The following is a 25,192-nucleotide window of genomic DNA, read 5'->3' as shown; positions in this document are numbered from 1 at the left end:
CGACTATCGACCTGTCGCACTCACACCCATCATAATGAAGTGTTTCGAGAGACTGGTCCTGGCTCACAGCAAAGCCAGTGTTCCCGCCTCTCTTGACCAACACCAGTTTGCCTATCGTGCAAACAGATCAATGGAGAATGCAATCACAACTGCTCTACATTCTGCACTGAAGCACTTAGACAGTAAAGAGACCTACATCAGAATGCTGTTCATAGACTACAGCTCAGCATTCAACACTATCGTCCCCAACAAGCTGGTCTCCAAACTCCACACTCTTGGCCTGAACACTTCCCTCTGCAACTTAACCCTGGACTTCCTAACAAACAGACCCCAGTCTGTCAAATTAGGTAACCAAACTTCCCCCCCCCAACCCTGAACATGGGGGCCCCACAAGGATCTGTGCTGAGCCCTCTCCTCTACTCCCTCTTCAACCACGACTGTGTGGCTGTTCATGGTTCCAACACCATCATCAAGTTTGCGGATGATACCACAGTGGTAGGCCAGATCACCAACAACGATGAGTCAGCCTACAGGGAGGAGGTCCAGCATCTCATGAAGTGGTGCGCCGATAACAACCTGGCCCTCAACATCAAGAAAACCAAATAAATCATTGTGGACTTCAGGAAGTCTAAAGACGGAAGTAACACCCCCATCCACATCCATGGGGCTATGGTGGAAAGGGTGGACAGCTTTAAGATCCTCGGAGTCCACTTCACGGAAGACCTCTCCTGGTCCCTCAATACCTCCTCTCTGGTGAAGAAGGCCCAGCAGCGCCTATATTTCCTAAGGAGGCTGAAGGGATGTAACCTGTCACCCCTGAACCTCTCTAACATTTACCGCTGCACAATAGAGAGCATCCTGACGAACTGTATCACAGTATGGTATGGCAGCTGTAGCTACTATGACCGGAAAGCCCTGCAGCGGGTAGTCAAAACTGCCCAACGCATTACCGGTACCCAGCTACCGACCATACAGCACATATACCAGAAACGCTGTTTACGGAGGTCACGGACCATCATCAAAGACCCTACCCACCACAGCCACAGTCTGTTCCCCCTCCTGCCATCTGGGAGACGCTACAGATGCATTCGCACCCGAACGACCAGATTTAGGAACAGCTTCTTTCCCAGGGCTGTCATCCTACTGAACTCCACAAATAAACTCTAAAGCCTGCACATCTGCCAATGCACTTTATTATGTTTATGTTAATGTATTACAAGGCAGTTGAATGTTGAATGATTAAATGTCTTATTCTAAATGTACATTCTCAGGAGCCACAAGCCTACATTTCATTGTAATTCACTTGTGCACTAACAATGACAATAAAGTTGATTATTATTATTATTATTAGGATTGGTTAACGGACGGAAAGCAGAGAGCAGGAATAAACGGGTGATTTTTGCAATGGCAGGCTTTGACTGGTGGAGTGCTGAAAGTTCAGTGCTTGACCCTACGCCACTTACAATCTATATCAATGATTAGATGAGGGGCGGAGTGTAATATTTACAAGATTGCTGATGGTACATAAGAACATAAGAATAGGAGCAGGAGTAGGCCATACGGCCCCTCGGGCCTGCTCCACCATTCAATAGGATCATGGCTGATCCGAATCTAGACTCACGTCCACTTCCCTGCCATCCCCCCGTAACCCCTAATTCCCTTATCTGCTAGGAAACTGTCTATCTCCATTTTAAATTTATTTAATTTTGCAGCTTCCACAGCTCTTTCGGGTAGCAAATTCCATAGATTTACTACCCTCTGAGTGAGGAAGTTTCTCCTCATCTCAGTTTTGAAAGGGCAGCTCCTTATACTTAGATTATGCCCCCTAGTTCTAATCTCACTTATCAGTGGAAACATCCTCACCGCATCCACCCGATCAAGCCCCCTCACAATCTTATACGTTTTGATAAGATTTCTTCTCATTCTTCAGAACTCCAATGAGTAAAGTCGCAACCGACTCAACCTTTCCTCATATGTCAACCCCCTCATCTCTGGAATCAACCGAGCGAACCTTCTCTGAACCGCCTCGAGAGCAAGTATATTTTTTCTTAAATATGGAAACCAAAACGGAACGCAGTATTCCAGGTGTGGCCTCACCAATACCCTGTATAACTGCAGCAAGACTTCCCTGTTTTTATACTCCACCCCCTTGCAATAAAAGCCAAGATTCCATTGGCCTTCCTGCTCACCTGCTGCACCTGCATAGTAACTTTTTGTGTTTCATGCACCAGGACCCCCAGATCCCTTTCTGCTGTAGCACTTTGCAGTTTCTCTCCATTTGGATAAGAACTTGCTCTTTGATTTTTTCTGCCAAAGTGCATTACCTCACACTTTCCAACATTATATTGCATCTGCCAAATCTCTGCCCACTCACTTAGCCTGTCTATTTCCTTTTGCAGGTTTTTTATGTCCTCCTCACTCACTGCTTTCCCTCCCATCTTTGTATCGTCGGCAAACTTGGATATGTTGCACTCGGTCCCGTCCTCCAAATCGTTAATATATATTGTAAAGAGTTGGGGTCCCAGCACTGACCCCTGCAGAACACCACTTGTTACTGATTGCCAGCCCGAGAATGAATCATTTATCCCAACACTTTGTTTTCTGTTAGATAGCCAATCTTCCACCCATGCCAGTATATTACCTCCAAACCCGTGATTTCTTATCTTGATTGGTAATCTTTTGTGTGGAACCTTGTCAAATGCCTTTTCGAAGTCCAAATACACGACTTCCACTGGTTCCCCTTTATCCACACTGTATGTTACATCCTCAAAGAATTCGAGCAAATTTGTCAAACATGACTTCCCCTTCATAAAACCGTGCTGACTCTGTCCTATTTAATTATGCTTATCGAAATGCATTGTTACTGTTTCCTTAATAATGGACTCCAACATTTTTCCAACCACAGATGTTAGGCTAACTGGTCTATAGTTTCCAGCTTTTTGTCTACTTCCCTTCTTAAATAAGGGTGTACATTAGTTAAGTGGGCAAGGATGCTGCGAGGAGAACGCAAATAGGCTGCAAGGGAATATAGACTGATTAAGTGAGTGGTCAAGAAGTTGTCAGATGAAGTATAATGTGGGGAAGTGTGAAGTTATCCACTTTGCTATGAAGATTGGAAATACAGAAGACTTTTTTTAATGGTGAGAATGTCGAGAGTTTTCAGATTCAAAGGTACTTGGATGTCCTTCTAAACGAATCACAGTACGTTAACATTTAGGTACAGCAAGCAATTAGGAACGTAAATGGGATTTTAGCCTTTAGAACAAGGGGGTTGCAGTATGAGAGTAAGGATGCCTTGCTGCAATTATTTAGGGCTTTGCTGAGAACACATCTGGAGTCCTATGTACACTTTTTGTTAACCTTACCGAAGGAAGGATATAGTTGCCTTGGAGGGGGTGGAATGAATGTTCACTAGATTGATTTATGTGAAGAGAGGGCTGGAGTTTAGAAGAATGAGAGATGACCTCATTGAAATGTGTATAATTCTTAAAGGGCTTGACAGCGTAGATGCTGAGCGGCTGTTTGCCCTGATTGGAGAGTTAAGAACTAGGGGGCAGAGTCTCAGGATAAGGGTTCGGCCATTTAGGACTGAGATGGGGAGAAATCTTTTCACCCAGAGGGTTTTGAACCGTTAGAATTCTCAAACAGAGAGGGCTGAGGATGTTCAGTCAATGAGTATATTCAAGACTGACATCGATAGATTTTAGGGAACTAAGGGAAGCATGGGATAGTGCGATAGGGCGGGAAAGTGGCATTGATGTATAAGTTCAGCCATAATCTTATTGAATGTCGGTGCAGGCTGCACGGAGCATGTCGTCTACTCCTGATTCTATTTATTATAGAAACATAGAAACATAGAAGATAGGAGCAGGAGTAGGCCATTCGGCCCTTCGAGCTTGCTCCGCCATTCAATGAGACCACGGCTGTTTATCCAAATTCAGTACCCTGTCCCTGCCTTCTCACCATATCCCTTGATACCTTTAGCCTTAAGAAATATATCCAACTCTTTCTTGAATATACTTAATGAACTGGCCTACAATGCCTTCTCTGGAAGAGAATTCCACAGGTTCACCACTCTCTGGGTGAATAAATTCCTCCTCATTTCAGTCCTAAATGGCTTACCCCTTATCGTTAGAATATGCCCCCTGGATCTGGACTCCCCGGCCATCAGAAACATCCTTCCTGCATCGGGTCTGTCCAGGCCTGACAGAATATTATAGGTTTCGATGAGATCCCCTCTCAATCATCTAAACTCCAGTGAGTATAAGCCCAATCGACACAATCTCTCCTCATACGTCATTCCTGCCATCCCAGGTATCAGCCTGGTGAATCTTCGCTGCACTTCTTCCATGGCAAGAACCCTCATCAGGTAAGGCGACCAAAACTGCACACAATACTCAAGGTGTGGTCTCACCAAGGCCCTGTACAACTGCAGCAAGACATCCTTGTTCTTGTACTCGAACCCTCTTGCTAGGAAGGCCAACATACCGTTTGCCTTCTTAACCGCCTGCTGCACCTGCATGCTTACCTTCAGCGACTGGTGCACAAGAACACCCAGGTCTCTTTGCACTCCCACTTCTCCCAATCTATTGCCATTTAAATAATAATCTGCCTTCCTGTTTTTACCACCAAAGTGGATAACCTCACATTTATCCACGTTATATTGCATTTGCCATGTTTCTGCCCAGTCACCCAACATGTCCAAATCGTACTGGAGTTTCACGACATCCTCCTCACAGCATGTTTGTGTTCCGTGACTCAGAGCACACCAATTTTCAACAGGCACGGGATGATCCGGGACTGAGAGCTAACCCATTTTAAGAAGGCAGAGAATGATCGAGAATGACAGTAAACCCGTGTCAAGCAGCTTCAGAATGTTCCGTGACTGACAGGAAACACCTTTAAATCAGACACGGAATGATCAAAGAATGAATCACTTAATGTGACCTGAGACAAAGAAGTCGTTTGCAGCTGACAATCAAAATACATTTGGAAGGAACATTCTACATTTACTGAACCAGAAACAGCCTTCAGCCCTCAATCAACCCTGCCCCGCCCAGACCACCCGCAGAATTCAGAGAGACAGAGACTGTCAGAGAATTCCAGCATTCAGTGCTGACCCTATTAAACTCACCAGCTCCTCACACAGGACCCTGCTGTCATAAACACTCAGCATTTTTACTGAACCCCTTAAAATACAGTCTTTAAATTGACAAAAACCTCAAATTTCATCACAATTCGGCTGAATAGCAGAAAAGTTAATAACGTTTTCACCATCACTCGGTAACCCCGTTAGACATTCATTCTGCCCATAGAATAAATTATCTGCTGTAAGAATTGCTCATTTTGTCCCTCTGAGTTGAATTATTTCAGTTTCAGGAACTTAATGTCTTCATAAACACTTTATTAAAAAATAAATAAATAACTATCAAACACAAGCACGTTAACGGTTGAAGGTATCGCACTTTCTGCATTAAACCACCAGAGGGCGCTCTTGCATTCGCACTTATCCTGCAGACCGGCTAACGTGCACCGGGCACCTTAGACCAGCAGGGGCGCACATTCGTGGTTACTTTTACTGCGGACCGGCTAACGTGCAATGTGCGCATTAGACCAGCAGGGAGCGCACATTTGTGGTTACTTTTACTGCGGACCCGCTAACGTACACTGTGAGCATTAGACCAGCAGGGGGCGCGCACTCTCCATTACCTTACTGCAGACCTGCTAACATGCACCGGGTACCTCAGATCAGCAGGAGGCGCACTCTTGCCGTTACCTATACTGCAGACCTGCTAACATGCACCGGGCACCTTAGACCAGCAGTGGGCACACACTCGCCATTACTTTTACTGCAGACCGGCTAACGTGCACTGTGCGCATTTGACCAGCAGTGGGCGCAAACTCGCCGCTACTTAAAATGCAGTCCTGTTAATATGCACTGCGCACCTTAGACCAGCAGGGGGCGCACAATCGCCGTAAGCTTATAATGCAGTCCTGTTAACATGCACCGCGCAACTTAGACCAGCAGGAGGCGCTCTCTTGCCGTTACTTTTACGACAGACCTGCTAACATGCACCATGCACGTTCGATCAGCAGGAGGGGCACGCTGCCTTTACTTATACTGCAGACCGGCTAATGTACACCGCGCAATTTAGACCTGCAGGGGGTGCGCACACATGCCGTTACTTGTATTAAACATAGAAACATAGAAACATAGAAGATAGCAGCAGGAATAAGCCATTCGGCCCCACGAGCCTGCTCCGCCATTCAGTGAGATCATGGCTGATCATCCAAACTCTGTACCCTGCCCCAGCCTTCTCCCCTTATCCCCTGATCCCTTTAGCCTTAATAAATATATCTAACTCCTTCTTGAATATATTTCCTGAATTGGCCTCAACTGCCTTCTGTGGTAGTGAATTCCACAGGTTCACCACTCTCTGGGTGAAGAAATTCCTCCACATCTCTGTCCTAAATGGCTAACCCCTTAACTTTAGACTGTGACCCCTGGTACTGGACTCCCCCGCCATCGGGAACATCCGTCCTGCATCTAGTCTGTCCAGTCCTGGTAGAATTTTATAAGTTTCACTGATATCTCCTCGCATTCTTCTAAACTCCAGCGAGTATAAGCCCAATTGACCCAATCTCTCCTCAAACGTCATTCCTGCCATCCCATTATTCAGCCTGGTGAATCTTCGCTGCACTCCCTCCATGGCAAGATCATCCTTCCTCAGATAATGCGACCAAAACTGCACACAGTACTCAAGTTGTGGCCTCACCAATTCCCTATACAGTTGTAGCAGGACTGCCCTGCTTTTTATCTCCAACACCTTTGCAATAAAGGCCAACATTCCATTTGCATTTTTGACTCCTTGCTGTACCTGCATGCTTAGTTTTTTGTGCTTCATGCACAAGGGCAAACAGGTCCCTCTGAACTGTAGCATTTTGTAAACTCTCCATTTAAATAATAATTCGTTTTTTTATTTTTCCTGCCAAAGTGGATCGCCTCGCACTTTCCCCATTATTCTCCATCTGCCAAATGTTTGTCCACTCATTTAGCCTGTCTATATCCCTTTGCATATTCTTTGAGTCCTTTGCACAACTTGCTTTCCCACCAATCCAGAAACTTGGCTGCATTACACTTGGTCCATTCATCCAAATCATTAATGTATATTGTAAATAGTTGAGGCCCCAGCACCGATCCCTGTGGCACCCCACTAGTTAACTTTCACTAACCGGATTTGACCTATTTATCCCGACTCTCTGCTTTCTGTTAGTTATCCAATTCTCTATCCATGCTAATATATTACGTCCCAATCCGTGAGGTCTTATCATATGCAGAAACCTTTTATGTGGCACCTTATCGATTGCTTTCTGGAAATCCAAATACACCTCATCCATTGGCTCACGTTTGTCCATCCTTCTCGTCACATCCTCAGAGAACTCCAGCAAAGTTGTTAAACGTGATTTCCCTTTCATAAAACCATACTGACTCTGATTGACTGCATTATGATTTTCCAAAATAGCCTGCTACTGCTTCCTGAACGAAGGACTCCAGCCTTTTCCCAACGACAGCTGTTAGGGTAACTGGTCCATAGATTGCTGCTTTCTGCCCCATACGGGCTTTCGTAAATCGCGACTTCTACAAGAAGTAACTCAGGAAGTACTACTGGACGGCCAGCTGAGGTCGCCGTCCGAGAAGTATAAATGCTCGGGCGTGGGCCCAACTTGGCCAGAGACAATCTGGAGACAGAAAGCAAGTGACTGCTAACTAGACCTCCATGTTTTGTTACAAGTCGATTAAAGCCTTGCTTTATGTTCAGCCAAGTGCGTAGTCAGTCTTTATTCCGTCAATTTAATCGACTTGTTATCATCTCCACGCTTTGGTTGATTTGGAACAACCAGCTGCAACTCAAACCACAGAAAAGAACTTGGCCAAGAAACTGATCCATCATGGAAAAACTCCTTAGACCCGCTCGTCTCGACCTGTACCCGAATGCACCTGCGGCAGCGAAGGTATGGAAGCATTGGTTTCGTACCTTTAGCAACTATCTTGAAGAATGTGGGGCGGATGCCCCTAATAAGTTACGAATGCTTATTAACTATGTATCCCCTCATGTGTAAGATTATATTGAGGACTGTATAGACTACAGCGCTGCTATCTAAATTTTACAGCAGCTATATGTCAAGTCCCCAAATGAAATCTTTACCCGACACCTACTGACCACAACCCGGCAGCAGCCTGGGAATCACTCGATGAATTGCTCCAGAAACTCCACAGGCTCAGCAAAGATTGTAACCTTAAAGCGGTTACAGCTGAACAGTATCAAGAGGAACTAATCCGCGATTCCTTTATCAATGGGGTTGCGTCCCCTTTTATATCTCAGCATCTGCTGAAAAATAAAACCCTCAATTTACGGGCTGCTTATGACCAGCTGTGTTCCCCGGACTTGGCCAAGAAGAATGCAGACACTTATCACCCACCACGTGCACGGGCGGCGGCTATCACCTGTAATAAGTCTTTCGATATGTCTCGGGTGGATGCCCCCGCTGATGATTGTGGTGTATGTGCCTTTAAGAGCCCCTGTGTACTGTAATGCCGGTTGTGGCCACTCGGGCTATATAAGCCTGTGTAGTGTCTTGTATCTTTTAGTTCACCTCCAGACTTTGTTCAGTAAACACCTGTTAAACCAACTCCTGCATTCCGTGTCTTCATTAACACACGGATACAACGATGATGACTCTACTGTAATGGACGATGACCCTACCCAAGAGGCCTTTGCTGATGACGACCCCGCCCAAGCAGCATCCTGGCAATCAGGAAGAAAGTGTTTCTTTTGTGGAGGTACGTTCCATTACACAAAATTTTGCTCGGCTCGTAATGCGACCTGTAATCATTGCAGCAAGAAAGGACACTTTTCCAAGGTATGCCAGTCACGGGCCTATGCTAACAAGAAAGGCCACTCCTCTAAAGTATACCGGTCGAGAGCTCCTGTTAGCTTCACAGCTGCTATCTATGGAGCTGCTCCTCCCCCAAGAACAACTGCTAAGGCTACAGCTGCCGAAGGGAAAATCACCCCTCCTCCCATCACTGCTGTTTTTCCCCAAATTTGTCCCATGCAGCCACGAAGGTTTCAGTAAATGGGCACACTCTAAGCGTGCTAATTGACACCTGCAGCTCTGACAGCTTCATTAGTAAGCGGGCTGTCAGCAGGTTAAAACTGTGCATTTAACCCTCGGACAGGGAGACTGCAATGGCTCTGACGACTCTGACCACCAATTCTTCTGGCTTCTGTCTTGGCAACCTCATCCTTAATGGTCGCACGTATCCCTCCACCCGGCTCGGAGTACTCGAAAACTTATGTAGCGATGTGCGTCTGGGACAGGACTTCCAAAAGCAGCACAAAAGACTCACTTTTGAGTTTGGAGGGTCGAATTAGGAGCTTACCATTTCTAACGTGCCGTTTTGTGCGCTCTCAGCGGCCTTACTCGGTGAGCCCTCCCTGTTTACCAATCTCTCCCCCCGCTGTAAACCCATAGCCATCAAATCACGGCGCTTTAGCCAAGACGACTGGGCATTTATCGAGGCAGAAATCTCTCACCTTTTAGCTGACGGTATTATTGAGCCGTGTTCATCCCCCTGGCGGGCTCAAGTCGTCATTGTGAAAAACCCTTTAAAACAACATAAGAAACGTCTGTGTATTGATTATGCGCAGACTATTAATTAATATACCGATCTGGATGCCTACCCGCTACCACGCATAGATGATATGGTCAACAACCTTGCCAAATACAAGGTATTTTCAACCTATGATTTAAAGAGCATGTACCATCAGGTACTGCTGAAAGACTCGGACAAAAATTATACGGCCTTTGAGGCCAATGGTCGGCTTTATCAGTTTTGTCGCCTTTCATTTGGGGTCACCAATGAGGTGGCCATCTTCCAACGGGCAATGGATGGCCTAATCCGGCAAGAGAACTTGCCAGATAGCTTTCCGTATTTAGACAATATCACTATTGCCGGCCATGATCAAAAGGAGCATGACGCCAATTTTCAGAGATTTTTTGACGTTCTCCGCCGTTGTCACTTAACGTTAAACGAATGCAAATCGGTGAAATCGGTGCCATCAGTGAACATTCTCGGCTACTGGTTGGGCAACGGTGTTATTAAACCGGACCCAGAGCGACTTTGTCCATTTCAGGAGCTCCCTCCCCCTACAAATCTCGGCTCTCTTCGTCGGGCACTTGGCATGTTTGCTTATTACGCAAAGTGGATACTTCACTTCTCTGATAAAATACAGCCCCTGTTTCATGCAAATTCTTTTCCATTAGAAACAACGGCTATTTCTGCCTTCAACCTCCTCAAACGATAGCTAGAGAAAGCCACGCTTCGCTCCATTGATGAAAACCTTCCTTTTGTGGTCGGATGCGATGCTTTGGAGGTTGTGATCTCAGCTACCTTGAATCAAGGTGGCTGGCTATTGACATTCCTATCCAGAACCTTACAGGTAGCGAGCGCCATTACCCCGCCCCCCGTTGAGAAGGAGGCTACAGCCATCATTGAGGCTGTACGCCAATGGAGTTATCTTCTTGCTCAGTGTCATTTCATGCTCATAGCTGACCAGCGCTCCGTGGCCTTCATGTTGGATAACTGGAAGCGCATAAAATCAAAATAATAAAATTCAACTCTGGAGGATGGAGCTGGCCGCCTTTGGATATACTATCCTTTACCGACCCGGCAAACAAAATGTGGCCCCAGATACCTTCTCACGGACATTTTGCTCTTCAAAGTCAACGTCGACTCTGGCGGATCTGCATATGGACTTATGCCATTTTGGCGTTACCCGTATGTTGCACTTTGTGCGCTCCAAAAATCTACCATTCTCAATGGAGGACGTAAGGAAAATATGCTTCTCCTGTAGGATATGTGCAGAATTGAAACCACAATTCTTCCGCCCATCAGATGACTTACTCATACATGCAATGCAGCCCATGCAGAGGCTCAGCATAGACTTTAAAGGGCCATTGCCTTCGTCGACGCGGAAAAGCTACCTACTTACGATAGTAGCCGAGTATTCACGCTTTCCCTTTGCCTTCCCCTGTCCTAATATGCTTACCTCTATGGTAATTAAATGCCTCGATCAGGTCTTTTCCCTTTGTGGGACGGCCAATTTTATCCACACGGATCAGGGTCCCTCCTTTATGTCGTGTGAACTTAAAAGTTATCTCTCCCAATGGGGAATCACCTCGAGTAAGATGACACCATATCACCCAATCGGCAATGGACAGGTTGAACGATACAATGCCATCATCTGCAACACTGTCCGTCTGGCACTGTAGTCATGCAACCTACCAGACCAGCAGTGGGAAACTGTGCTCCCCGACGTGTTCCACTCTATCAGGTCTCTTCTCTCCACATCCACTAATATCACACCTCATCAGCGATTCTTCAAGTTCTGGCGTCGCTCTACACATGGGACATCTCTACCGTCATGGTTGGTGGCTCCAGGCCCTGTGCTACTCCGGAGGTTTGTCCGGTCGGCCAAGAAGGACCCTCTCATTGACGAGGTGGAGTTAATGGAGGTGAACCCCACGTATGCACATGTGCGGTATCCCAATGGCCGGGAGTCAACCGTCTCGCTCAGAGATCTGGCTCCATGCCCAACTGGTCACACGCGCCCAAATGATGTAGGATCCCATGACGATGCTATCAACACTCTGCACCCCTATGAAGATGACGCCCTACTTGGGGCATCGGGGGATCTGCCAGCAGTGCTCCTGGACCAACTCAGGGAGTTGAATGCTCCCCGTAGGATGCCCACCCGAAATCAGGACTCCGGACAATCTCCGGCCATGACCAAGGATGAGGCCAACTCTGCGCCTGTGGGGATCTGCACCCAGAGTTATGATAGTCCCAGGCCTCCACAGACACGGTCCGGGGAGACGTGCCTTCCGGTCACAAGCAGGAAGCAAAACGACTATGGCTATTTTTGGACCACCTAGTCCGCTAAAGGAAGTCTGGACTTCCAAACCTTTTAGGGAGGAAGAAGGTCATAAATCGCAACTTCTACAAGAAGTAATTCAGGAAGTACTACTGAACAGCCATCTGAGGGCGCTGCCCGAGGAGTGTTAATACTCAGGCGTGGGCCCAACTGGGCAGAGATAGTCTGGAAACAGGAAGCTAGTGTCTACTAACTAGACCTCCATGTTTTGTTACAAGTGGATTAAAGCCTTGCTTTATGTTCAGCCAAGTGTGTAGTGAGTCTTTATTACGTCACATATCTTTCAGCCAATGTCCCAAACTCCTCCATCACCATCCCATATTATGTCCTGTCCCACCAGCAGGACAGACCTGGCACAGTGGTATACAGTCAGGAAGGGGTGGCCCTTGAGTCAAGACCACATGAAGTCTCATGGCTTCAGGTCAAGCATGGGCAAGGAAGCCTGCTGCTGATTGTTACCTAGCGCCCTCCCTCAGCTGATTAATCAGTACTCCTCCATCGGGAACACCACTTGGAAGAAGCGCTGAGAGAAGCAAGGGCACAAAATGTACTCTCTGGGTGGGGGACATCAAAGTCCAACACTAAGAGTGACTCGGTAACACCACTACTGACCGAACTACCTGCAACAGGAGGTGATAGAGCCAACATGCAGGAAACAGTTACTTGAACTCGTCCTCGCCAGTCGACCTGTCTCAGATGCATCTGTCCAGGACATTATTGGTAGCAGTGAACACCGCACACTCATTTTGGAGATGAAGTCCCGACTTCACGTTAAGGGTACCCTGCATCTTGTTGTGTGGGACTACCACCGTGCTAAATGAGATATATTCACAACAGATCTTGCAGCTCAAAACTGGGCATCCATAAGTCACGGTGGGCCATCAGCAGTAGCAGAATTATGTTTCACCACAATCTGTAAAATTCTGGCGCGTTATATCCCTCACTCTATCAACCCAGAGGACCGTGGTTCAATAGTGTAGAAGAGCATGCCAGGACCCGAACCAGGAATACCTAAAGGTGAGGTGCCAACATGGGGAAGCTGCAACACAGGACTAAAGAGAGGAAACAGCATACTATAGACAGGGCTAAGCGATCCCACAATCAATGGATCAGATCAAAGTTCTGTAGTCCTGTTACATTAGGTCGTGAATGGTGGTGGACCATTAAGCAACTAACGGGAGCAGTAGGCTCCAGGAATTTCCCCGTCCTCAATGATGGTGGAGCACAGCACGTGAGTGCAAAAGGCAAGGCTGAAGCGTTTGCAAACTTCTTCAGCCAGAAGTGCTCAATGGATGATCCATATCGGCCTACACCTGAGCTCAGCACCATCAGAGAAGCCAGTCTGCAGCCAATTCGATTCACTCCACGTGATATAAAGAAACATTTGAGCGCACTGGATACAGCAAAGGCTATGTGCCCCAACTACTCCACGGGAATTGTGCTGAAGTCATGTGCTCCAGAACTAGCCGCACCTCTAGCCAAGCTGTTCCAGGACAGCTACAACACTGGCATCTATGCGACAATGTGGAAAACCGCCCAGGCAAGTCCTGCCCACAAAAGCAGGAAAAATCCAACCCGGTAAATCACTGCCCCATCAGTCTACTTTCAATCATCAGTGATGGAAGATGTCTTCGACATTGCTATCAAGCGGCACTTACTCACCAATAACCTGCTCACTGATGTCCAGTTTGTGTTCCACCAAGATCACTCGGCTCCTGACCTCATTACAAACTTGATCCAAACATGGACAAAGGAGCTGAATTCCAGAGGGGAGGTGAGATTGACTGCCCTTCACATCAAGGCAGCATTTGTCCGAGTGAGGCATCAATGAGCCCTAGTGAAATTGAAGTCAATGGGAATCGCGGGAAAAAGCTCCACAGGCTGGACCCATACCTAGCACAAAGGTTGTGCTGGTTCAAGGTCAATCATCAAAGCCCCAGAACATCGTTGTAGGAGTTCCTCAGGGCAGTGTCCTAAGCCCAAATATCTTCAGCTGCTTCATCAATGATCTTCCCTCCAACATTAAGTCAGAAAAGGGGATGTTAGCTGATGACTGCACAACCCCTTGGATAATGAAGTTGTCCCTTCCCAGATGCTACAAGACCTGGACGACGTTCAGGCTTGGGCTGATAAGTGCCAGGCAACATTTGCACTGCAGAAGTGCCAGGAAATGTCTATCTCCAACAATCGAGAGTCTAACCACCTTCGAAGGAAATTCAATGGCATTACCATCGCCGAATCTCACTCCATCAACATCTTGGGGATCACCATTGACCAGAAACTTAACTGAACCAGCCACATAAATAATGTGGCAACAAGAGTATGTCAGAGGCTTGGCATTCTGTGGCGAGTGTCTCACCACCTGATTCCTCAAATCCTTTCCACCATCTACAAGGCGCAAGTAAGGAGTGTGATGGAGTACTCTCCACTAGCCGGGTTGAGTGCAGCTCCAACAACACTCAAGAAGCTCGACTTGATTGGCATTCCATCCACCACATTGAACAGTCACTCCCTCCACCAGCAGCGTACCATGGCTGCAGTGTGTCCCATCTACAAGATACACTGCAGTAACTTGCCAAACCTTCTTCGGAAGCACGTCCCAAACACGCGGTCTCTTCCAACCAGAAGGACAAGGGCAGCAGGTGCATCGGAACACCACCACCTCCAAGTTCCCCTCCAACTCACACACTATTTTGACACAGAAGTATATCGCCGATCCTTCATTGTCGCTGGTTGAAAATCCTGGAACTCCCTCCCAAACAGCACTGTGGCAGTGCCTTCACCACAAGCGCTACTGCGGTTCAAGAAGGCGGCTCACCACCACCTTCTCAAGGACAATTAGGGATGGGCAATAAATGCTGGCTTTGCCAGCGATGGGCACATCCCATTCACGAATTAAAAAATAGAAACACGAGCTATGCAATGAAGTATACCAATTGTAGAAAGATACATTAGAAGAAACCTCTACTTGTTTATTGATAAATACACACAAAATACATTGATTGTGATAATGTACAATTTCTATTTGGAATACATGTTTGAATTAGAAGATGAAGAATTGAGGGTAAAATGAAGTTTGTTTCCCGCTATTTAATTGGAAGTAAGTAAAATAATTGTACCCTTTTCATGATAAAGAGCAGGGATTATTATTGTGGAGAATGTTTGAGAGAAAAAATATTGGAAGCGAAATTTGTAAATTAACATTTTTACATCAACATAAGAGTAACATAAGAACATAAGAACATAAGAAATATGGGCAGGAGTAGGCCAATCGGCCCCTCGAGCCTGCTCCACTTTTCAATAAGATCATGGCTGATCTGATCCCAACCTAAAATCTTCTATCACTCGCCATCCCACCTGAAACCATGTGATCTCCCGGGAGAGGCGAAAAACCAGATAAAAAATCCAATGGCCAATTTGGGAGAAAAAATCTGGGAAATTCCTCTCCGACCAATCTAGGCGATCGAACCTCGTCCAAGAGATCACTCTGTCCCTATATTTTCTACAGTACTTGCCTTCTGTAAAGGCGATCTCCACCCCAGCCAGAAACAGGAATAAAACCATCTCCTGAAATCTAACACAGAATTAGAACACAAGAAGTAGGAGCAGCACCAGGCTACACGGCCCCTGGGCCCGCTCCACTACCCATAGGGCCATGACCATTCCGAAACTAGACTCATGTCTAATTTCCTGCCAGCTCCCCGTAACCCTTAATTCCCTTTACTTCCAGGAAACTATCTACTTCTGTTTTAAATTTATTTAATGATGTAGCTTCCACAGCTTTCTGGGGCAGCAAATTCCACAAACCTACCACCCTCTGATTCTAAGGTTATGCCCCCTAGTTCTAGTTTCACCCATCATGGGGAACATCCTCACCGCATCCCCCCGATCAAGCCCCTTCACAATCCTATATGATTCAATAAGATCCCCTCTCATTCTTCTGAACTGCAATGAGTAGAGTCCCAATCTATTCAATCTGTCCGCATATGACCAGCCCTTCATCCCCGGGATTAACCGAGTGAACCTTCTTTGTACTGACTCGAGAGCAAGTATGTCTTTTCTTATGTATGGACATCAAAACAGTAAGCAGTATTCCAGGTGCGGTCTCAGCAATACCTCCCTGTTATTATATTCTATCCCCCTAGCAATAAAAGCCAACATTCCATTGGCCTTCTTGATCACCTGCTGCACCTGCACACTAACTTTTTGAGTTTCGTGCACCAGGACCCCCAGATCCCTTTGGACTACAGTACTTTCCAGTTTCTTGCCATTAAGATAATAACTTGCTCTGTGATTTTTCCTGCCAAAGTGCATAACATCACACTTTCCAGTATTGTATTTCATCTGCCAAATCTCTGCCCACTTACTTAGCCTGTTTATGTCCCTTTGCAGGTTTTTTATGTCCTCCTCACTCACTACTCATCGAAACTTATAAAAATCTGACAGGTCTGGACAAACTAGATGCAGGTAGAATGTTCCCGATGGTCGGAGAGTCCAGAACCAGGTGTCATAGTCTAAGGAAAAGGGGTAAGCCATTTAGGACAGAGATGAGGAAGAATTTCTTCACCCAGAGAGTGGTGAACCTGTGGAATTCTCTACCACAGAAGGCGGTTGAGGCCAAGTCTTTAAATATATTCAAGAAGGAGTTAGGTATATTTCTTAGAGCTAAAGGTATCAAGGGATATGGGGAGAAGGCAGGTACGGGGTACTGAGTTTTGATGATCAGCCATGATCTCATTGAATGGCGGAGCTGGCTCGAGGGGCCGAATGTCCTACTCCTGCTCCTATCTTCTTTGTTTCTATGTTTCTATGTTTACTTTCCCTCCCATCTTTGTATCATCTGCAAACTTTGATATGTTACACTCGGTCCCCTCCTCCAAATCATGAGTATATATTGTAAAGAGTTGGGGAGCCAGCACTGACCCCTGCGGAACACCACTAGTTACTAATTGCCAGTCTGAGAATGAACCATTTATCCCAACTTTCTGCTTTCTGTTAGAGAGCCAATCCTCCACCCACGCCAGAATATTACCCCCAATCCCGTGATTTGTTATATTGAGCACTAATCTTTTGTGTGGCAACTTTGCAAATGCCTTTTGGAAGTCTAAATACACTACATCCACTGGTTCCCCTTTATCCACCCTGTATGTTACTTCTTCAAAGAACTCAAGCAAATTTGTCAAACATGACTTCCCCTTCATGAAACCATGCTGAGTTTGTCCTATTAAATTATGTTTATCCAAATGTCCCGTTAATGTCTACTTAATAATGGACTCTAACATTTTACCAACCACAGATGTTAGGCTAACAGGTCTATAGTTTCCAGCCTGCTGCCTACTACCCTTTTTAAATAAGGGTGTTACATTAGCAGTTTTCCAATCTGCCGGGACCTTTGCTGAGTCCAGGGAGTTTTGGAAAATTATTACCAATGCATCCACAATCCCTACCGTCACTTCCCTCAAGACCCTAGAATGTAAGCTATCAGGTCCAAGGGATTTATCCGCCTTGTGTCCCATTATTTTACCAGGTACCACTTCCTTTTATGATTTTAATCGTATTTAGCTCCTCCCCCCCTAGATCCCCCTGTTTGTCCAGTGTTGGGATATTCTTAGTGTCCTCTACCGTAAAGACTGATACAAAATATTTGTTCAGCTTTTTTGCCATCTCCATGTTTCCCACCATTAATTTCTCGGTCTCATCCTCTAAGGGACCAGCATTTACTTTAGCCACCCTGTTTCTTTTTATATAACTGTAGAAAATTTTGCTATCTGTTTTTATATTTTTTGCTAATTAACTTTCATAATCTATCTTCCCTTTCTTAATCAATCTTTTAGTTATTTTTTGCTGTCTTTTAAAGACTTCCCAATCTTCTACCCTCCCATTAGGTTTGGCTACCTTACATGCCCTTGTTTTTAGTCGGATACTATCCTTAATTACTTTACTTTACCACGGATGGTTCTGTTTTCTTTTACACGCCTTTTTCCTCAGTGGAATATATTTTTTTGGAAGTTGTAAAATAATTCCTTAAATGTACACCACTTATCATGTACCGTCTTATCCTTTAACCTATTTTCGCAGTCCACTCTAATCAATTCCGCTCTCATACCTTCATAGTCTCCTTTATTCAAGCTTAGCACGCTTGTTTGAGACCCGACCTTCGCAAACTCTAATTGAATATGGAATTCTACCATGTTATGGTCACTCATTCCAATGGGATCCTTTTCTGGGACATTTTTAATTCATCCTGTCACATTACACAGGACAAAATCTAAGTTTGCTTGCCCCCTTTCGGTTCAGTTACATATTGCTCAAGAAACCCATCCCTAATACACTCAATGAACTCATCCTCAAGGCTGCTCTGCCCAATTTGATTTGTCCAGTTAATATGATAGTTAAAATCCCCCATAATTATAGCTGTTCCCTTATTACAAGCCTCAACTATTTCCTTATTAATACTTCGTCCAACAGAGTTGCAACTGTTCGGAGGCCTTTAGACTATGCCCACTAGTGGTTTTTTTCCACTTATTATTCCTTATCTCCAACCAAACTGTTTCACTATCCTGCTTCCTTGACCCAATATCATTTCTCTGTATTACAGTGATTCCTTCCTTTATTAACATAGCCACCCCACCTCCCCTTACTTCCTGCCCGTCCTTCCTGATTGTTAAATACCCTGGTATGTCTAATTCCCAGTCATGGACACCCTGCAGACATGTTTCTGTAATGGCCACAAGATCATACCCATATGTAGTTATTTGTGCCTTTAACTCATTCATTTTGTTACGAATGCTACGTGCATTCAGATAAAGAACATTCAAATATGTTTTGTGACACTTAGTTCCTGTTTTTCCCACTTTTACTACTTTACCGTTTACTCCATACCTTCTGTCCCTTCCTGACACGTTCTGTTTTTTAATTCCCCCACTGCTACCTTAGTCTATGACCTTCTCCGTTTTCGTTTCTATTATTTGCTCTGTAGAAACCTCTGCCCAACTAATTAGTTTGAAGCCCTCTCTACAGCCCTAGTTGTATGATTCGCCAGGACTCTAGTCCCAGCACTGGCCAAGTTGAGTCTGTCCCAATGGAACAGCTCCCTCCTGTCCCAGTACTGGTGCCAGTGTCCCAAGATGCAAAATCCATTTCTCCCACACCAGTCTTTGAGCCACGCATTTAATTTTTAATTTTATTTATCCTAGCTAAAGACGCTCGTGGCTCAGGTAATAACCCAAAGATTATTAAACTTGAGGTTCTGTTTTTTAATTTGACCCCTAGCTGCTCATACTCTTTTAACAGTACCGTCTTCCTTGTCCTATCTACGTCGTTTGTACCAACATGGACCACGACAACTGAATCCTCCCCCTCCCACTCCAAGTTCCTTTCCAGCCCAGAAGAGATGTCCTTAACCCTGGCACCGGGCAGGCAACACAGCCTTCGCGACTCACGGTTTTGACTGCAGAGAACCCTATCTATCCCCCTAATGAAACTATCCCCTACCACTACAACTTTTCTTTTTACTCCCTCCAGTTGAATGTCCCCAGTACCACGGTGCTGTGGCCAGGTTGCGCATCCTCCACGCTCCCGCCCCCACAGGGAGTAAGAACCTCGATCCTGCTTGACAACAGCAAGGGCTGCGGCTCCTTCATAAGAACATAAGAACATAAGAAATAGGAGCAGGAGTAGGCCAATTGGCCCCTCGAGCCTGCTCCGCCATTCAATAAGATCATGGCTGATCTGATCCTAACCGCCAATCCACTATGACAGGACTATCTCCTGAATCTAACAGAATTAGACACACGAACAGGAGCAGGATCAGGCTACACGGCCCCTGGGCCCGCTCCGCTACCCACAGGGCCATGACCGATCCGAACCTAGACTCATGTCCAAATTCCTGCCCGCTCCCCGTAACCCTTAATTCCCTTTTCTTCTAGGAAACTGTCTATTTGTGTTTTAAATTTATGTAATGATGTAGCTTCGACAGCTTTTTGGGGCAGCATATTCCATGGACCTACCTCCCTCTGAGTGAAGTAGTTCCTCCTCATCTCAGTTTTGAAAGAGCAGTCCCTTATTCTAAGACTATGCCCCCTAGTTCTAGTTTCACCCATCATCCGGAACATCCTCCCTGCATCCACCCGATCCAACCCCTTCACAATCTTATATGTTTCAATAAGATCGCCTCTCATTCTTCTGAACTCCAATGAGTAGAGTCCCAATCTACTCAACCTCTCCTCATATGTCCATCCCCTCATCCCCAGGATTAACCGAGTGAACCTTCATTGTACTGACTCGAGAGCAAGTATGTCTTTTCTTAAGTATGGACACCAAAACTGTATGCAGTATTCCAGGTGCGGTCTCACCAATACCTTGTACAACTGAAGCAATACCTCCCTATTTTTATATTCTATCCCCCTAGCAATGAAAGCCAACATTCCATTGGCCTTCTTAATCACTTGCTGCACCTGTATACTAACCTTTTGAGTTTCGTGCACTAGGACCCCCAGATCCCTTTGTACTTCAGTACTTTCCAGTTTTTTGCCATTAAGATAATAACTTGCTCTACGATTTTTCCTGCCAAAGTGCATAACCTCACACTTTCCAGTATTGTATTCCATTTGCCAAATCTCTGCCCACTTACTTAGCCTGTCTATGTCCCCTTGAAGGTTTTTTATGTCCTCCTCACTCACTGCTTTCCCCCCCATCTTAGTATCATCTGCAAACTTTGATATGTTACACTCGGTCCCCTCCTCCAAATCGTTAATATAGATTGTAAAGAGTTGGGGACCCAGCACTGACCGCTGCGGAACACCACTGGTTCAGCACTACCTCCTGGATCCCTGTACCTGCGTCACTCGTAGTCACACCGTCCTATCCCTGACCACGGACTACATCTGCATTAATTAATTTCATAGGTGTGACCACCTCCTGAAACATAGAATCCAGGAACTTCTCCCCCTCCCTGATGTTTCGCAGTGTCTGAAGCTCGGTCTCAAGCTCTTTAACATGGAGCTTGAATTGCTCAAGCAGCAAACAGTTATCGCAAATGTAATCACCGTGAGCCTCAATGGGGTCCACCAGCTCCCACATTTCACAACAGTGACACATCACCTGTTCACCCATACCTATGTAATTAATTAAATTTATTATTAGTTATTAAGGCCCTCTGCCCCGATATAGATGATAATATTACACCACTATTTAATACGACTTGCCAATTTAAAGGTATAGAACAGAAGGAAGAGGACCTACCAACCAGCTGATCTCCAACCTCCCTCGTGAATGCTGTCTGGGGGACCTGTCCGGTTGAATTGTCTCACTGCTCCACTTCTGCAGTGTTGGATTAGCCTGAGAGTGGGAAGCAAACAGAGCAAAAAGCACGCCCTCACCTCCCACTTGCCCGAACTATGCCACTTACCAAACTCTGCTTACACTGAATGCGACTTGCACTCAGCGCTACCGCACTAAGCCCGCCCCTTTTTATACCCGGAATTCTACTTCCGGTTTAAACTCTGCAACTGCTTAATTTACTCTAAAAAATTTAACTTACATCAAATAATTAACTTTTTTACTCACTAAAATTCAGTAAATGCACTTAAAAGACTTTTTCTGCCACTTACCAAACTGCTAAAACTCAATGCGACTTGCATTTCAAAGTCAAGTTGACTGGTGCTCCAGTCCAGGAAGAATGCTGAATGTTTATTTCTGTTAAAACATAGCTTTTCCTGCTTTTTGCTTTTAATTCGGTGATGCTAGTTGTGTATGTGTTGTTCTGCACTTGTGATTATTGCTGTATTTCTGACATGTTACATGGGGGTCTGCTGGTTCAAGAATAACACGTTTAATAATGGAAGTGATTGAAGTTGGAACTAAGGATACCAGCTTTTATTCAATGATTTTTAATATTGAAACTAAAGAACTACAGCACATTATATTTGTTGGTTGTCTGGTTGCATTGTGATTAAGATTCTGATTGCATGGCTGGATGTAAAGCACGTCAGCAGCATAGCAAATCCGCTGCTCCTGCTGCTTGTGCAGCCATTGCTCTAGTGACATGAGGGATGGGCTAATACTATGACAATTTTAAAATGAATACAAATTGTATGAATAGATCTGCCTCATTTAGCTCACTTTGGGCTTTTGGACTGTTCGTCGATGCATAACCCTGTAACTGAGGGGCGTTTCTCAAGTGCAAATGCAGTTTTTTTATATTCCAGTCATTGCTGGCAAGTATTTTTTTTACATGACGAATTAAAGCTTTTAATTAATTCTATCGTAGCAAACTTGCAGAATGGGCACATGAACGACAAATGAATTTCAATATGGGTAAGTGTGAGGTGGTGCATTTTGGTAGCAGGCATAAGGTCCCTAGCTACTCCTTGGAAATTAAAAGTCTAAATGGGGTAAAGGTGCAAAGGGATCGAGGGGTAGAGATTCAAAAATCATCAGAAGCAGCAACGCAGGTTAAAAAAAGCCATAAAAGTGCAAATAAAAAACTCGGGTTCATTTCTAGAAGAATAGATTTCAAAAGCAGGGAAGTTATGTTAAACTTGCAGAATCATTTCTAATTTCCTCATGAATTGAGACGGTAAGGTGGCACTATCTCTTTCCTGTATATATGACCTTAACTGGTTGTTGTTGTTGGTTTCGTTGTTGTTAAAGTTGTTATTCTAAAGGTTGTTGTAAAATTTGATCACGGATGATTTGGTTCGTGGCCCGCTAAAGACAAATACTTAAAGGAAACATTGGTGGTGAAGAGCTGAGGATATTAGTTGGAGTGGGGAGGAGCTGAGGATATTAGGTGTGGTGGGGAGGGCCTGAGGATATTATTTGGGGCGGATCTAAAGATATTATGTGTGGTGGGAGGAGCTGAGTATATTAGGTGGGTTGGAAGGAGCTGAGGGTATTAGCTGGGGTGGGGAGGAGCTGGGGATATTGGATTGAATGGGAGAAGCTGAGGATATTACGTGGGGTGGGGAGAAGCTGAGGATATCAGGTGGGGTGGGACAGTGTTGAGGATATTAGGTGGGGTGGAGTGGAGCTGAAGATATTGGCTGGGGTGCAGAGGAGGTGCTGATAGTAGGTGGGATGGGGAGGAGCTGAGGACATTAGATGGGGTGCAATGGAGCTGACGATATTCGGTGGGGTGGGGAGGAGCTGAGGATATTTGATGGGGTGTGGAGGAGCTGACGATATTGATGGGGAGCATTGGAGCTGAGGATATTAGGTGGGGTGCAGAGGAGCTGGTGATATTAGGTGTGGTGGGGAGGAGCTGTGGATATTATATGGGGTGTGGAGGAGATGAGGATATTAGGTGGGGTGGGGAGGAGCTGAGGATATTAGGTGGGGTGGGGAGGAGCTGAGGATAGTAGGTGGGGTGGGGAGGATCTGAGGATATTAGGTGGGGTGGGGAGGAGCTGAGGATATTACGTGGGGTGGGGAGGAGCTGAGGACATTAGATGGGGTGGGGAGGAGCTGAGGATATTAGGTGGGGTGCAGCGAAGCTGGTGATATTAGGTGGGGTGGGGAGGAGCTGAGAATATTAGGTGGAGTGGTGAGGAGCTGAAGATATTATTTGGTGTGGGGATGAGCAGATGATATTAGGTGGAGTGTTGAGGAGCTGAGGATATTAGGTGGGCTAGGGATGTGCTGGTGATATTAGGTAGGGTGGGGCAGAGATGACGATATTAGGTGGGGTGGGGAGGAGCTGAGGATATTAGGTGGGCTGGGGATGTGCTGGTGATATTAGGTGGTGTGGGGCAGAGATGACGATATTAGGTGGGGTGGGGAGGAGCTGAGGATATTAGGTTGGGGTTCGGAGTAGCTGTGGATATTTGGTTGGGTGGGGAGGAGCTGTAGAGATTGTTTGGGTGGGGAGGAGCTGAGGATATCAGTTGGTGGTCGGAGGAGCTGAGGATATTAGGTGGGGTGGGGAGGAGCTGAGGATATTAGGTGGGCTGGGGAGAAGCTGTGGATATTAGGTGGTTTGGGGAGGAGCTGAGAATAATAGTTAGGGTGGGGTGGAGCTGAGGATATTATATGGGGTGGGGAGGAGCTAAGGATATTAGGTGGGGTGGGACTGTGTTGAGGATATTAGGTGGGGTGTGGGGAGCTAAGGATATTAGGTGGGCGGAGTGGAGCTGAGGGTATTGTCTGGGGTGCAGAGGAGCTACTGATGTTAGTTGGGGTGGGGAGGAGCTGAGGACATTAGATGGGTTGTGATAGAGCTGAGGATATTCGGTCGGGTGGGGAGGAGCTAAGGATATTAGATGGGGTGGGGAGGAGCTGAGGATATTAGGTGGGGAGCAGTGGAGCTGAGGATATTGGGTGGGGTGCAGAGGAGCTGGTGATATTAGGTGGAGTGGGGAAGAGCTGAGCACATTAGATGGGGTGGGGAGCACTGAGGATATTGGTGGGGTGTGGCGGAGCTGAGGATATTATGTGGGGTGTGGAGGAGCTGAGAATATTAGGTGAGGCAGGGAGGAGCTGAGCATATTGGTCGTGTGGTGAGGCGCTGAGGATATTAGGTGGAGTGTGGAGGAGCTGAGGATATTAGATGGGGTGTGGAGGAGCAGATGATATTAGGTGGGGTGGGGAGGAGCTCAAGATATTAGGTGAGGTAGGGAGGAGATGAGGATATTGGTGGGGTGTGGAGGAGCTGAGGATATTGGGTGGGGTGGTAAGGAGCTGAGGATATTGGTGGTGTGGGGAGGAGCTGAAGATATTAGGTGGGGTGGGGAGCAGCTGAGGATATTAGGTGGGCTGGTGAGGAACTGAGGATACTGGTGGTGTGGGGAGGAGCTGAGGATATTAGGTGGGGTGGTGAGGAGCTGAGGACATTGGTGGTGTTCGGGAGGAACTGAGCATATTAGGTGAGGTAGGGAGGAGCTAAGGATATTGGTGGTGTGGGGAGGAGCTGAGGATATTAGGTGGAGTGTGGAGGAGCAGACAATATTAGCTGGGATGGGGAGGAGCTGGTGATATTAGCTGGAGTGGGGAGGAGCTGACGATAATAGGTGGAGTGGGGAGGAGCTGAGGATATTAAGTCGGGGGGAGGTGCTGAGTTTTATATGTGGGGTGCGGAGGAGCTGAGGATGTTAGGTGGGGTGGGGAAGACCTGAGGATATTAGATTGTGTGGGGTGTAGCTGAGGATATTCGGTGGGGTGGGGATGTGCTGGTGATATTTGATGTGGTAGGGGGC

Source organism: Somniosus microcephalus, unplaced genomic scaffold (genome assembly GCF_052327205.1).
Source record: "Somniosus microcephalus isolate GS21.2 unplaced genomic scaffold, FLI_Smic_1.0 unresolved_chr3, whole genome shotgun sequence".
NCBI classification, from domain to species: Eukaryota; Metazoa; Chordata; class Chondrichthyes; order Squaliformes; family Somniosidae; genus Somniosus; species Somniosus microcephalus.
The sequence above is the reverse complement of the archived record's forward strand: the minus strand, read 5'-3'. Positions refer to the sequence as shown.